This window comes from Vombatus ursinus, unplaced genomic scaffold (genome assembly GCF_900497805.2).
Source record: "Vombatus ursinus unplaced genomic scaffold, bare-nosed wombat genome assembly UNPS02014798.1, whole genome shotgun sequence".
NCBI lineage: Eukaryota > Metazoa > Chordata > Mammalia > Diprotodontia > Vombatidae > Vombatus > Vombatus ursinus.
Window position 1 is genome coordinate 65,360,549 of NW_020954576.1, and position 13,865 is coordinate 65,374,413.

Genomic DNA, 13,865 nt, shown 5'->3' on the forward strand with positions numbered 1-13,865 from the left:
CTATCCACTGCGCCACCTAGCTGCCCCCTAAAAGTAAATTTAACATCAGATGGAGGTAGCCTGTCACAGTAGAAGTAGTGCTGTTATAAGGCTCAAATTTAAAAATGTACATAGAGAGTGCTATCTAAACTTTAAAACACTATGTCATTCTTATTTGAAGGGAAGAGGAAGTGAACAAGAATTTATTAAGCACTTACTCATGTGATGGGTAGCATGCTTTGCAAATAATCACTTCAGAAATATTATTTCATGTGATTCTCATAACAGGTACACAGGAGGTCGGCACAATTACGATACTCATTTTACAGGTTAAACTGCAAGCTCCTTAAAGACAGGTACTTTGTTTTGACTCTTTTTATGTCCCCAGTGCTTAGCACAGTATCTGGCACAGAGTAGGTATTTAATAAATGTTTACTGATTGAAGACATTGAGGCAGACAGAAGTTACAGGGTCACACAGCTAGTGTCTGAGGCTGGTTTTGAACACGTCTTCCTAACTCCACGCCAAGCAGTCTATTCACTGAGCCACCTAGCTGCCACCTGAAACCTTATTCTTAAAAGCTGCCTTTACCACTTCTGCATTGCCTACTGCTACAACTTGAATTATATAAAATTATAACTATTTACATGTAGTTATGTATAGAGATTCATATTAATTAATTCTAAAACTGGGAAGGGGCAATTATCTGACAATGAAGGCAAAATTACATATGGAATTACATATGTAGAGAAAACAACATTCAGAGTAAGAGACAGGTTTAACTCTGCCTCTGACATCCTCACTTCATCTTTTTGAGCCTATTTCCTTATCTGAAAACACAGAAAATAATATTTTATTGTACCTATCTTCAAAGGATTATTATAAGGATCAAAAGAGCCAACATAGCACAATGGAAAGAGCCTTTACTTTGGTTTACTTTGAATCCCACATGTGCTCTTAAGCACATCACTAACCCTCTCCAGGCCTCAGATTTTTTTCACAGCAGCTGTTAACTATCCTTCGAGCATGTTGTATTTCTGAAGGAAATTTTCTAAACTAAGTCTGACTGTTTTTAACCCTATTAAATTTCATCTTATTCAATTCAGCCAGTAGGCCATCAAAAATTTTGAATGCTATCTCTGAAATGTAATGTGTTAACTATCGCTCTCAGCCTCTTTGCCTTTATCCAAACCACTGATAAAAATGTTAAGCAGCACAAAGCACAGACACTAGAGAGCCTTGGGGTTTTCCATTCTTTCCAAGTTGATCCAGAACCACAAATGAGTACTTTCTGTGAATGGCTATTCAACTAGTTCTGTATCTATCTAATGAGACTATCACCCAGCCTAGTGGTGTCAAACTCAAAAAGAAATATAATCTGTATAATCTTTAATATTTATATAAGGAGTCTTATGGGCTGCATATTGACTTAATTTTAAAATGTAATATGATCTATGTTATACTGCATTCTTATTTATTCTATTAAATATTTCCCAATTAAATTTTAATCTGATTCAGGCTGCACTTTTGTTACTGGTCCATGTATCTGACATGTCTGATCTAGCCGACATGTCTCTTCAACAGGAATAGCATGAGACTTTCTGAAATAATTTGTTTAAATCTAGGTAAACTCTATCCATAGCATTCCTATCATCTGCTAGCCTAGTAACCCTATCTAAATATACTTCCTCCCTGAGGAAGAATACTTCCCTTCCACAGTAATCTAACCTCACTTTTCAGAGGTACAGTGCCTCTAGTACTTTGCATTGTGCCAAGTGGCTACTCCAAGGATTCCATAATGATGGCAAGTCTTTCGAAGGTATAGGCTAGACCAGCTGAGGTACAAGTCACTACCTATAATCCTATAAAACACAAAGGAGAGAGGTCCGGCCAAAGTTCAGTGAAAAATCTGAAAAGGAAGATACACTTTTCAACAAAGAGGCAAAAACAAAGAGAAAGCTTCACAGAGGAGGTAGCACATGAATAGGGCCTTGACCACTGGGACTTTAATAACTGAACCATTCTTTGGTTTCTACATTTGGTGGAAAGAAGCAAGAAGTACAACATGGAGGAGGGAGCAGTGTGAACAATGTAATGGAGATGAAAGCATAGGGGGGAGAAAAACAGAATATCTCTTTCCTGCAAATAGTATAGTTTACAAACAATGTAGAGTGCATGAATTGGAAGCACTATGAGATAAAGTATACTGTAGTCAGATTACAGAGGGCCAGGAATATGAGTTTTTAAATCAAGTCAATAAGCATTCATTAAGCATGTACTATTTCCAGGAGGGCAGCTAAGCGGTATGACAGATAGATCACTGGCCTTGAAATCAGGAAGACTCATCTTCCTCAGTTTAAATCCCTTACTAGCTATGTGATGCTGAGCAAGTTACTTAACCCTGTTTGCTTGCCTCAGTTTCCTAATCTGTAAAATGAGCTGGAGAAAGAAATGATGGACCACTCCAGTACCTTTGCCAAGAAAACCCCAAAGGGAGTCATAAAGAGCTGAACATGACTCAAAAACAACAGCAACATTTCCAGGAACTTTGCCAGATACTGTGCAAAGCACTGAGGATACAACAAAAGACAAAACCAGTACCTTCTCTCAAGAACTTCACAATCTAATATTGGGGGGAGGGGGGGAAGGCAGAAGGCAACATGCAAACAATGTACAAACTATGTACAAACTAGATTTTACACACACACACACACACACACACACACACACACACACACACACAACCCCTTCTTAAAGAAGGGAGGATTTAGCTGAAATTTGAAGGAAGCCTGAGAACCAGATGAGGAGTATTCTAGGTATGAGGCATAGCCAGTGAAAACACACAAAGTCGGGAGATGGAATATCGTGCATGAGGAGGCCAGTGTCACTGCATCATAGAATATACAGAAGGGAGTAAAGTGTAAGAAGACTGGATAAATAGGAATGGGTCAGGTTGAAAGGTCTTTACAAGTCAAACAGACTATAGCAATATAGCCAAAAAAAATCATTCATTATGACCAAGTTGAATTTATACCAGGGATGCAGGGATGGTTCAACATTAATAAACTATCAACATAACATTAATAACAAAACATCCAAAACATATTATTATCAAGAGGGAGAAAAAGCCTTTGACAAAGCACTCATTTACATTTAAAAAAGCTACAAAGTAGAGGCAGGGAGGAATTCTTTTAAAATAAAAAAGTTTAAGGGGCAGCTAGGTGGCACAGTGGATAGAGTACCAGCCTTGGATTCAGGAGGACCCGAGTTCAAATCTGGCCTCAGACACATAACACTTACTAGCTATGTGACCCTGGGCAAGTCACTTAACCCCAATGCCTAACCAAAAAAAAAAAAAAGTTTGTACCTAAAACCAAAAGCAAACATCATATGCAATGGGGACACACTTAGATAGTTTCCCAATAAATATAAGAGTAAAATAAGGATGTCTACTCTCCCCACTATTATTTGATACAGTTCTAGAACTACTAGCAATAGTAGTAAGACTAGAACTACTGGCAATAGCAATAAGACAAAAGAAATAATTTAAAGCATAATGACAGGTAAAGAGGAAATAAAACAATTCCTTATCCCTATTTACTGATGACACATTAGTTTTCTTAGAAAATACTAAAGAATTAGCAAAGATGTTGAGACAATAATAGCTTCAACAGGTTGCAGACTGCAAAATAAACCCACAAAAAGCAACAGCATTTCTACAGAATAACAATAAAATCTAAGAGGCAAAAATAGAAAGAGAAACACCATTTGAAATAACTACAAAATACATAAAATATTTGGGGATCAATCTAAGCACACAAAATACACAGATTCAATTATAATTTGTTCATTAAAGAAATAAAGAATATCATAAATAGATGGAGGAATATAGTATTTAATACTCTCGGCTAAGCCATGGCAATATAATAAAAATGACAATATTACTAAAGTTAATTTACAGTCTTAATGCTATACCAATCATATTTTCAAAATAGTACTTTATAGAACTCATTAACAATTCATTTAGAAAAATAAAAGATCTAGAACATCAAGGGAAATAATGAATCAAGGCAAAAATGAAGGATATTGAAATAGCACTTTCTGACATCACATTATATTATAAAGCAACAGTCATCAAAACCATCTGGTACTGATTAAAAAATAAAGAGGTAGATCAATAGGATAGACTAGATAAGGAAGACTCAGAAACATGGAACTCAATAACCCAAAGTCCAATAAACAATAAAATATAATTTAATAAACTCCCTATTTGATAAAAATTGCTGGAAAAACTGGAATGCAGTCTGGAAGAAATGAGGCATAGGTCAACACCTTGTGTCACAATCAACAATAAATTTTAAACAGACATACAACCTTAATATTAAAGATCATAACATTAAAAATTTTAGGAAAGAAACAGATTATATGAAACATATTCTTAACCAAACAAATGATAGGACAATTACAAGATAAAATAGGGGCAGCTAGGTGGCGCAGTGGATAGAGTTCCAGCCTTGGATTCAGGAGAACCTGAGTTCAAATCTGACCTCAGACACTTGACACTTAGTAACTGTATGACCCTGGGCAAGTCACTTAACCCCAACTACCTCACCAAAAAACAAAAGAAAAAAAATACATAACTTTGATTAAATGAAAGTGAAAAGTCTCAACATAAACAAAACTGATACAGTCATAAGGGGAAAAAAATCTTTACATCAAATATCTCTGATACAGGTTTGGTAGCTAAGATGTATAAATAATGAATACATGTATATGAATATGCAATATTTGTAGATACAGATACATAAGACCAAAAAACAATCTCCAACAGGTATGTGGTCGAAGGATATTAACAAAAAGTTTGCAAAAGAATTACAAACTATTAACAACCATATGAAAGAACATTCCAAATCACTAATAATAAGAAAAATGAAAACTTAAAAAAACCTTAAAGTACCATCTCATACTCTGCAAATTGGCAAAGATGAAAAAAAGACAGGATCAGTCAGTGTTGGAAAGGTTGTGGGGAGGATAGGCACACTGATACACAACTAGTACAGGTGAATCAATACAATCATTATGGAAAGCAATTTGTAATATGACCCAAAGACTCTACTACTAGGCTTATACCCCAAAAAGGGTACTGATAAGAAGGTTCTCATAATACAAAAACATTTACTTGTAGCATTTTTGTTATAAAAGAGAGTTGGGAATAAAATAGGTGACCATCAAGTGGGGTATGTCTAAATCAATTGTGGTACCTGAATGTAATAGGATATTACAACGCTGTAAGAAGCAGTTCGGTGACACAGTGGAAAGAGTGCTGGACTTGAACTCAGGAAGACCTCAGCCTCAGACATTTACTAGTTGTATGACCCTGGGCAAGTCACCTAACCCTGTTTGTTTCATCTATAAAAGGAGCTGGAGAAGGAAATGGCAAACCACTCCAGTATCTCTGCCAAGAAAACCCCAAATGGAGTCACAAAGTGTCAGACATGACTGAAAAAACAACTGAACAACATGCTATAAGAAACAACCAATGTGGGGGTGGAGCCAAGATGGTGGAGTGTGACTTCCTTGAGCTCTCCCCCAAAGCCCTACAAATACCTGTAAAAAATGACTCCAAACAAATTCTAGAGCAGCAGAACCCACAAAAGGACAGAGTGAAACAAACTTCCAGCCCACGACAAACTGGATGGTTGATTAGAAAGGTCTACTGCGCCAGGCTGGGAGAGAAACACATGCCCATCGTAGGCATGCAGGCAAAGACCAGGCCTCTGCAAACCTGGAGCAGCCTTCAGAGGGCTGAATCATGGGCAGCTGTGGTAGTTTCCAGATTCCTCAACCCACAAACGCCAAAGAGAACTTAGAAGGTCAGTGGGAAAAGTCTGTGACTGCAGTGAGAGAGAGAAGCTCGGTCCCAGTCCCAGTCCTGGCACAGCCCCTGGGCATCGGCTGCTTCCAGAACTCTGAGTCCATAGATGGAGGGGGAATGGAGTTGCTGATCAGAGGGGGATTGCAGGAATCTCTTTGCTGGTGCTGAGGCAAGATTCTCTTGTTTTGCCTCTGCTTGGATCTGGGTTGCAGTTCTGGGTGGCAGTCCTGGGGCGAGGAAGAGCACTGGCACGATGAAGCTCATAGTGGTGGTGGAGAAGGAATCCTCCTCACAGTTCCAAAGCAAAAAAGAGTGCTTGTGGTCATTCAAAGACCAGAGCATAGGCCAAGAAAGGAGTTAAACACCTCGCCCTTAATCATACCACCTTGGAAGAACTGAAAATTTACAGGTCCCTAGAAGTATCTCTGAAAACAGCTGTACAAAACCCCCAAAGCTTGGGATAGTACATTCTCCACACTGGAAGCAGATCCCTACCTTAACAAAGAGTTTAAAACTCAAGTAATGGGCTGGGATCATCAGCAAACAGCACAAAAAAAAAAGTCAGACCATAGAATCTCTTGTTGGTGAAAAGAAGATCAAAACATACAACCAGAAGAAGACAACAAAGTCAAAGCTCCTCCATCCAAAGCCTCCAAGAAAAATATGAATCAGTCCCAGGCCATGGAAGAGCTCAAAAAGGATTCTGAGAAGCAAGTAAGAGAAGTAGAGGAAAAACTGGGAAGAGAAATGAGAGTGATGCAAGAAAATCATGAAAAACAAGTCAATAGCTTGCTAAAGGAGACTCAAAAAAATACTGAAGAAAATAACACCTTAAAAAACGGACTAACCCAAATGGCAAAAGAGGTCCAAAAAGCCAATGAGAAGAATGCATTAAAAAGCAGAATTGGCCAGATGGAAAAGGAAGTCCAAAAACTCACTGAAGAAAATACTTCCTTAAAAAATTAGAATGGAAGCTAGCGACTTTATGAGAAATCAAGACATTGTAAAACAAATCCAAAAGAATGAAAAAATAGAAGACAATGTGAAATATCTATCTCATTGGAAAGACAACTGACCTGGAAAATAGATCCAGGAGAGATAACTTTTTTTTAAAAAAAGAAACAACCAACCAATATAATGAATACAGAGAATCATAGAAACATTTACATGACTTGTTGCTGAGTAAAGTACCAACAAGAAAACAATATGACTACAATATAATGGAAAGAACAAGCAAACCAATTAAAGTGAAATGTTACAAAATGACAAATGACAAGCTCCTAAGAAGACAATAATAATAGCCAACATTTATATAGCACTTACTCTGTTCCACGTATTATGCTAAGTGCTTTACAAATATTCTCTAACAACTCAAGGAGGTAGGTGCTATTATTATTTCCAATTTACACAGGTGCAAACTGAAATAAGCAGGGCTTAAGCAACTTGAACAAGGGTCATATAGTTAGTGTATGAGGTTGGATTTGAACTCAGGTCTTCTTGACTCTGGACCGGCCTTCTATTCTCCACACCATTTGAGAAGATACCTACCATCCCTCTCCTTTGCAGAGGTGAGAGGTTCATGGTTGTGGTATATTGCACATACTTTTCAGACTTTTTGAATGTATTGACCAGTCACAAGAAGGTCACAAAACTCCCTCTCCTTTGCAGAGACAGGAGGTCCATGGTTGTGGTATACTGCACATATTTTTCAGACTTTTTAAATGTATTGATCAGTCACAAGAAGGTCACAAACCTGAACTCATTATTCTGTCATTTCTACCTCTGTAACATCTCTCATATATGCTCCTTCTCTCCTCTGAAACTACCCACTTTAGTGCAAGACCTCATTATCTCACGCCTAGATTGTTACAACAGCCTGGTGTCTCACTTCCTCAAGTCTCTTCTCACTCTAGTCCACCCTCCACTCAGCTGTCAAAATGACCAAAAGTGCAAGTCTAACCATGTCTCCTACCTATTCCACAAGCTTCATTTGATCTTGAAGATATCAGGATCAAATATAAAATCCTCAGTTTGAGTTTTAAAGTCCTTCATAACCTGGTTCCTTTGTCTCTTTTCCAGTCTTCTTACAATTTGTGACACAGTGACACTAGCCTCCTTGCTGACCCTTGCACTTGGCATTCCATCTCCCAATTCTGGGCATTTTCAATGGCTGTTCTCCATACCTCGAACTCCTTCCCTCCCTTCCATTCCCAACTAAAGCCCTACCTTCTACAAGAAGCCTTTCCTAGTCCTTCTCGATCTTAGTGCCTTCCCTTGGAGCTTCCCTTCCAACTTAATCTACATATAACTTGTTTGCACACAGTTGTTTGTATGGTGTCTCCCCCATTAGACCATGAGCTCCTTGGGAGACCAGATTTTCTTGTTTTGTTTAGCTTGGTCCTGGGTTTTTTGTTTTGTTTGGGGGGGTGAGGGGGAAGGCTTAACAGAGTGCCTAGCACACTGCATTTAAAAAATATTTCTTGATTTGACTAATACGCTCATTTGATACCACCTAAAAAATCACACAATATATTTCATTTACTAATGCTTGGCCTCAGGCTACTTTTTAAAAAAAAAAAAAAAAAGACAAAAAAAATAATAAAACAACAGAAACTATTCTAACCAGTTGAATGTACTTATAGCTAATTAACATTTCATCTTCCTGATACAATAATGCCATCTAGTGGTAATAAGATGTGTAGTTACAAGCTTCGTCTACAAAACAAAAGGTAAGAAAAATTATTCATTTTCTACATCTGACTAATTTACCTTGGGGTAAACCAATGTATTTATAATTTCCCAATTTTTTTTGCATATTTTCAGTTTGCCTTGCCTCATGTTGGTCACCAGAAAATGACATCTGTACTGGATGAACATTATGCTGAATGTACTCTCAGGGCTCTGGTTCGTTTATTAATTCTTCATAGATGATTCTCATATCTAGAATGAAAGTTCCTTTGAGAGTAAAGATTGTCTCATTCTTTGTATATTTATCTCCAACACCTAACATGGTGCCTAGGACAAAGTAGACAATAAATGTTTTGTTGACTGATTGATGCCGTCATGCATCACCAACTGCCTATCTGACATTTACAATTTAATGTTTCTTGCCATTCTCAAATTCAACATGTTCAGAACAGATCTCATTATCTTCTCCCAAAAAACCTTCATAGAATCACAGAACTTCAGAGTTAGAAGGGATCTCAGTCCAGCCCAAAAGTAAAAGGAATAATCCACAAGTGGTCAATCCAGTTTCTGCTTAAAGTCAGTAAGGCAAGTCCATAAACATTGATGTAGGTGCTTACATGCTAGGCACTGTACTAGGTATTAGAGATACAAAGAAAGGCAAAAGGTAGTCCCTGCTCTTAAGTAAATCACAATCTAATGGGGGTGGGAGGAGGAGGAAACAAGCAAATAAATATGTAAAACAAGATACATACAGGATAATCAGAAATGAGGGAAGGCACTAATTAAGGCAGACAAGGAAAGGCTTCTTGCAGACACTGGGATTTTAGGTGAGGCTTGAAGGAAACCAGGGAAGTCAAAAAGCAGAGATGAGGAGGGAAAGTATTCCAGGTACGGGAAAAGTCAGTAAAAAGCTCAGCCAAGAGATGATGTGTCTTGTTCGGGGAACTATCTTATGTGAGGCAAAGCAAGCAGGACAGTGTCACTCTATCACTGATCACATAGAAGGGGGTAAAATGTAATAAGACTAGAAAGGCAGGAACAGAAATGGTTATGAAGGACTTTATAAGCCAAACATTTTTAAATCTGATTCTGGAGGTAATGGGGAGACAGACTGGGCTGGGGGGATACTGGAAGACCTCCAAATGAGGGAAAACCTACTTCTACTTGAGGCAGCCAGCCCATTAACTGTATATTTATAAATAATGAATATAAAGGAGAGAAACCGAGTAACTCAGAATCAGAACGTTAGAAGAAGGTACTTTAAGACATTACATTGTCCAATCCTTTCATTTTACTGAGGCAACTACGGCTCCTACAAGGCAAATGATTTATCTAAAGTCCCAGATTAGTGAAAAACCAGTGACAAGAACCCAGGTGTCTTGATTCTTAGAACAGTGCTTTTAAATCCATAGTTCATTTACTTCAGTAAATCACAAGTAAGAATTTAAACAATCAGAAAGTCTGTTAACACATACATGGGATTAAGACACAGTCTTCTATTCTTCTATCAAACTCCATTAAAAACTAGACATTACACAAAGAAAGCTGTAAAGGTAGAAATGGTAGATTTGTCAACCGATTAGATATGAGGGGTTAGGGAAAATGAGATGATGCCAAGGGTTTTGAACCTGGAAGACTAGACAGATGGTAGTGCCTTCAACAGAAACTGGGAGGTTTCAAAGAGCAATGAGTTTGGGACTTGTGAATGTTCTGTTTTGGACATGGTGAGTTAGATGTCTCTGAGACATAAGGTTGAAATGGATGCATTCATTTGTGCTAAAAACCTCTAAAAAGCATAAACAGAGAAAGGTTATTTTTAATATTAAAATATACACACACACACATATATATATATGTAAAACCTAAAGGTGGCATCATTTACAATAAATGCTTTCTTAGTACACACAAAGACAAAGAATACCCCTTTTCAATAGTTTGAATACAGATTGAAGTGTGCTATTTTTCACTTTCATTTTTTTCTTTTATTCAAGTCTTCTTGTACAAAATGACTAATATAGAAATGTTTTACATAATTGCACATGTATAACCTACATCTGATTTGCTTACTATCTCAGGGAGGAGGAATTGAGGGAGAGAGAGAATCAACACTTTAAGAAAAATGTTTAAAAAAAAAAAGAATGCCCCTTTTCCTCATTGCTATTGGACCTACTCCTAGAAATACTAGCCATGAGACAAGAGAAAGAAGTTAAAGGAATAAGCATCAGCAAAGCAGGAACAAAACTCTTCCTATTTGCAGATTACATGATGGTTTACTTAGAAAACCCCAGAAAACCACCAAAGAAACCAAGTTGATTAAAATATTAAATAAAGTAGGACAGAAAACAAATCCACAACAATCAACATCATTTCTACATAGCAATAACAAAAATGAGAAAAAATAATAGAATAAAAAAATCGCATTCAAAATGAGTACAGAATACATAAAATTCCCAAGTCAACCAACTAAAACACACTCAAGATTTATATAAATACAATTACAAAACATTGTCTACAGAAATAAAGGAAAGGTTAAACAATTTTCCCCAAACCCTCCGCGAGCCTAACTTCCTTATTAATGTGAGGACAACACAATCCCTCAGGTTCACAGCTTATGTGTCATCCTTAACTCCTCACTATTTCTCACCTCCCATTGTCAATCTATTGCCAATACCTATCAAGTTCACCTTTACAACACCTCTCTAATAAAGCCCCTTTCTCCTCTCTATGACTTCCACCGCTCTGTTGTAGGCCCTCATCACCTCCCAAGCCCGGACTATTACCACAGGCTGCTGGTGGGTTGGCCTACCTCAAGTCTCTACCCACTCCTATCCTTCCTCCACCCAATAACCAAATCATTTTCCAAAAGCAACGGTCTGACCACGTTGCCCTCTCCCTCAATTGACTCCAGTGGCTCCCAATCACCTCCAGGATCAAATACAAAATCCTATTTGGTGTTCAAAGTCCTTCATAACCTATCCCCCTCCTACCTTTCTACTCTTCTTATGCCTTACTACGTACTCTTTGATCCAGTGACACTGGCCTCCTGGCTGTCCCATAAGACACTCCATATCTTTGGCTCTAGGCATTTTCTCTGGCTGTTCTCCATGCCTGAAATGCTCTCCCTCCTCATCTCCTATTACTGGCTTCCTTTAAGTCTACACTAAAATACCATCATTTACTGGAAGCCTTTCCCAACCCCTCTAATTCTAGTGCCTTCCCTCTCTAATTTATTTCCTATCTATCCTGTATATGGCTTGTTTGTACACACAGTCAATCTTCAACATTCACATATTTAACTTTCTGACTTGGAGCATGTGTAATTTTGTTAACCTCATTTTCACTTTTGCACAGAGCACATTCATGGCTATGGGCAGTAGGAAAAAAAAAAAGAGAAGTGAAATGCACAAAAGTTTGTTGAGCAGTTAGTTAGTATCTTACTAAGCAGCCACAAGGTTAAATGTCAGCTCACCTCTACTATACTCCCATACTGGGAGACTCTTAAGGATTGCAAAACAGTGCACAACAGATGTTGCTGATATAACTTCAAATTGGTGCATCCTTCACAATCTCCAACACCATCCACCAGCTGTGAAGGACAGAGTGTCAGAAGTGATGTCAGGATCTCATCAGTTTTTGTTCAGTTGCTGAAATCCCAGCAACGTCTCCCTTGGTTTTCAGAGGGCAGGTGAAGAGGTTTTAGAAGAAGTATTTTAGTACTTTATACTTTAATATACTTTAGTACTTTAGAAGAAGTATTAGTACAGTGTACAATGCCCTCACACTGCCATCTGACATAGTGGAAGGTAAGATTCAGATTAAAAAAAGTTTTAGTTTTAAGAATTTTATTTGCTGTACAGTATTTATGGTACTGTAGATTTTAGGTGTTATGAAAAGTGAATACTGTCTGAAATCAATGTGTTGTTTTTTCTTACCGGGATATTAGCACAAAAGGTCACAGAATTCTAGGGAATTCGTAGGGAGAAAAAATGTTCTGAATGTTACCAATTTTATTTTGTATACTACATTTTATGGGTTACTTTATGGTTACAATGTTAGGAAAAGTGTATATTATCAGAATTAATGTTTTGTTAAAAATAATTTTATGGGGGCAGCTAGGTGGCGCAGTGAATAGAGCTCTGGCCTTGGAGTAAGGAGGACCTGAGTTTAAATCCAGCCTCAGACACTTAACACTTACTAGCTGTGTGACCTGGGCAAGTCACTTAACCCCATTGCCTAGCCAATAAATAAATGAATGGATAAATAAATAAAAATAACTTTATGTAAAAAGTGTATTTTCAGCAATTTCAAGCTAAAGATTACAGTTTTTGATGGCTGTGGGACCATAATCCCCTATTTAGCATAGGTTCAACATATCACCACTCACATTTTTAATTTTCAGGCTGTTTTCTAGGAATGCTACCACTTGAAATTTGAAGACTGACTGACTGTATGTTGTTTGTTGTCTCTCCCCTTATATTGTGAGCTCCTTGCTCACAATTTTATTTTGAAATTTTTAATTTGAATTTTATATATTCTGTAATCATTTTGAATGCTATTTTTTTATTCTATTATTTTTCTCATTTTTGTTATTGCTACTTAGAAATGATGTTGATTGTTGTGGATTTGTTTTCTATCCTACTTTATTTAGTATTTTAATCAACTTGGTTTCTTTGGTGGTTTTCTGGGGTTTTCTAAGTAAACCATCATGTAATCTGCAAATAGGAAGAGTTTTGTTCCTGCTTTGCTGATGCTTATTCCTTTAACTTCTTTCTCTTGTCTCATGGCTAGTATTTCTAGGAGTAGGTCCAACAGCAATGAGGAAAAGGGGCATTCTTTTTGTCATGTTAGAAAGCTGCCCAGAGTAGGGGGGTCAAACTCAAATATAGAGTAGGCCTGTGGGCCAAATACTGCCTTAGAAAAAATGCGTATCAACATTATCTATTTTGTGTCATATTTTTATTTATTTTGTAACCACTTTCCAACGACATTTTCATCAAGTTCTGCAGCACTCAGGAGTTTAGTTGGCCACCTCTGGCCTAAATCACTGAGAGATTAAATGATATGTTCAGGGTGACACATCCACAATGTGTCAGAAATAAGACTTGAGCCCAATAAATAAATGGAGAAAAGGATATGAATAATACTTCTCCAACAAAGAATCGCAAACTATCAACCACCACGTCACAAATATTTTGCTAAATCACTAATTATGAGAGAAATAATAATAGCTAATATTTACAGTGCTTTAAGGTAAAAAAAAACTTTATATAAATAAATGTATACATCATCATAGCCTTGTGAAATAGATATTATTATTATTCCC

The 13,865-nt window shown here is 37.2% G+C and overlaps 1 protein-coding gene across 1 annotated transcript in view; it reads right to left on the reverse strand.

The window, feature by feature from the left end:
• Window positions 1-13,865, reverse strand: part of LOC114049583 (lysosomal-trafficking regulator-like) — a 247,660-nt gene that overhangs the window by 178,516 nt on the left and 55,279 nt on the right. The gene's annotated exons all lie outside the window — the stretch shown is intronic.